Source organism: Lampris incognitus, unplaced genomic scaffold (assembly GCF_029633865.1).
Source record: "Lampris incognitus isolate fLamInc1 unplaced genomic scaffold, fLamInc1.hap2 scaffold_48, whole genome shotgun sequence".
Classification (NCBI taxonomy): Eukaryota; Metazoa; Chordata; class Actinopteri; order Lampriformes; family Lampridae; genus Lampris; species Lampris incognitus.
Genome location: NW_026611440.1, coordinates 380,001 through 382,747, shown reverse-complemented (window position 1 = coordinate 382,747; position 2,747 = coordinate 380,001).

Below are 2,747 nucleotides of genomic sequence, written 5' to 3'. Positions count from 1 at the left end.
GAGTCCCTGACCGATGGTGAAGGCCGTCTTGGGTCTGGCTTCTGGTGCCAGCTCCACCTGCCAGTAACCGCTCCGTAGGTCAAGTGAGCTGAACCACTGTGAACCTGCGATGTGGTCCAGAGCGTCGTCATTGCGGGGCAAGGGGTAGGAGTCCTTGCGAGTTGCATTGTTCAGCCGATGAAAGTCCACACAGAACCTCCAGGTGTCATCTTTCTTTTTGACCAGGATGGCAGGGGCGGCCCAAGGGCTATTGGATGGCTCTATCACCCCGGCCGCAGCCATCTCTAGAATCATCCGCTCTGCAGCTTCACGCTTGGCAAGCGCTAATCGGTAGGGTCGCAGTCTAATGGGTGGGGTTGTACCAGTGTCGATTGTGTGCTGCACCAGGTTGGTCTGGGTGCACTCCTCTTCGCGTGCAGCGAAAATCTCAGCGAACTGTTGGAGCAGGTCTTTCAGCTGTTGACTCTGCTGAGGGTCCAGCCCTTCACTGCTCCGCTGATACAGCTTCTGGATGGCGGCAACAGTGTCCGGCGAGGGTGTCTGAGGAACGGTAGCCTCGATGAGGGTCGTCGTCATTGTTGGTGGGCTAGGCAGTGTCGTCATCCCCTCGGTTGGCAGTGGAGATGGGGGCGGCGGCGGCATGGTGACAGGTGGAGTTGGCTGGATGTGGATACGTCCCACCTTCCTCTCTGGACGGCGCCGGAGGGCCAGGGTCTCTGTGCCAAGGTGAATGGCATTACTCGACACATCGACCAGAGCCCCCCGGCGAGTCAGCAAATCCAGCCCGATGATGCGAGGGTCTTGTATTTCAGCCAACCAAAACTCGTGGGTGGCTGCAACTTTCCCTGCCCGCACCTGCAGTGCTCTCTTCCCCAGCATGCTGGTTAGTTCCCCAGTCACAGTTCTGATTTTACGGGTGGTGGGCCTCCACTCTGTCTCTGGCAGCACCCCTGGACGCACAATGGAGATGGTGGACCCTGTGTCCACAAGGGCCCAGCAGCGGTGTCCACCAATGGAGCAACAAAGAGAGAGACCGTGTGCGTGGCCCACTCTGCCGATCTGGGAAGAGTTCTTAATGGGGGATATGGTCGGTCGGCTGGGTAGCAGTCTCCCCGCGGTGCCACCCCATTCTAGTTTTCCGACTGGGGAGTGCTACGGCGTCGTGGTGCAGGGGCAGGGCAGTCACGGGCCTTGTGCCTCGCTTCTCCACAGCGGTAGCATGGATCACGAGGCGACCAGGGTCTGAAGGGTGGTTGGCATCGGCCTGGTTGCTTTCGGCGTGGTGACGGACAAGCCTGGCAGACGACCCCTCTTTCGACGTCTCCTTCATCTGCGTGGACCTCAGCCTGACGCACTCGGGGTCTTGGTTGGTTGTGTGGGGCCATCACAGCCTCCACCCACTCTGCCTCTTCCAATGCAGTCTTGAAGGCTGTAGGTGCCGTGATGCGGAGGTGCTCCTTCAACCTCTCTGGGGTGAGCCCCTGGATGAAGGCACTCAGGGCTAACTCGTCACGAGCTGCTGGATCAAAGGTGGGGTAGCCACGATGTGCAAAGAAGTGCACGTCTGCTGCATAGGTTCCCAGGGTCCCGCCCTCTTGGCGGCGCCGGCGGGCCAGTCGGTCTCGCATGCTGTCAGTAGAGACCCGTTGACCAAAGCAGCGGCCAGTGTCTCGTAATCCTGCTGTTCTGACGGCATAAGGTCGAGCAATACCTGCAGCGCATTCCCTTCGAGCGCCAGGGCAACATGGGCATCAGTGTCTTGGGTGCTCCACTGGTTGTGACTTGCTATCAGTTTCACTTGAGCTAGGTATGGCTCCAGGGCTGTGATGCCCGCATACCGTGGGAGCTTGAAGATGCTTGGGGATGGCAGCATCACACTGGTTACTGTCTGCCTGCCTGCATTTGTGTGGGCCAGTCTCTGTGTTCTTGATAGAACAATCTGGCCAAGATGGACACAGCAGAGCAGGACTCCGTGCTCGCTACCCTCGAAGTGCAGGAGCGTCGGCTCCGACAACAGGAGGAGAAGATTGAACAGGTGCGTCGGGCTGTGGCAGAAGCTTCCCAGCGCAGTGAAGCGGTGTGCGGCACAGTTACCGCTCAGGTCAACTACGTCACCGGACAGCTTCAAGCCATGGGCTCAGCCACCCCCCCCTCTCAGTCAGCTGAAACCCCTGTGCCGGCCTCATCGTCAGCTCCGGCACCAGAAGCGCCTCTGGCTCCTGCTCCTCCCTCAGAAAGAAGTCAGACCCGTCTGGCTCTCCAGTCCGGAAAGATTCTCTGAGGAATCTGATGACTGCCGCCCCTTCCTCTCTCAGTGCGAGCTCCACACACACACACACACACACGATATGTACACTATATGTACACAAGTTTTGGGATAACTGACCATTAGACCTACGGGAGCTTTTATGACATCTTCATCTAAATCCGTAGAAAGCCGTATTCCACGAAGCTCCCGGCGCACAGTTTTTGTGCCGACGTTAATGCCAGGGGAAGTTTGGATCTCTGCAGTTATTGAGTCAACAGAGCGTTGGCGACTTGAGTCGTTGTTGTCCCCAAAGGCTTGCACTTTTCAATAATAGCACTTACGGTGGAATATCCAGCATGGATGGAATGTGACGAGCGGACTTATTGCAAAGATGGCATCCAGTACCACGCTTGAATTGAAAATGTGTACAAGATGATATTGAAAATGAGGAAAGCATTAGGAAGGAAACGGGATGACATATGAAGCATAAAGAATAAAC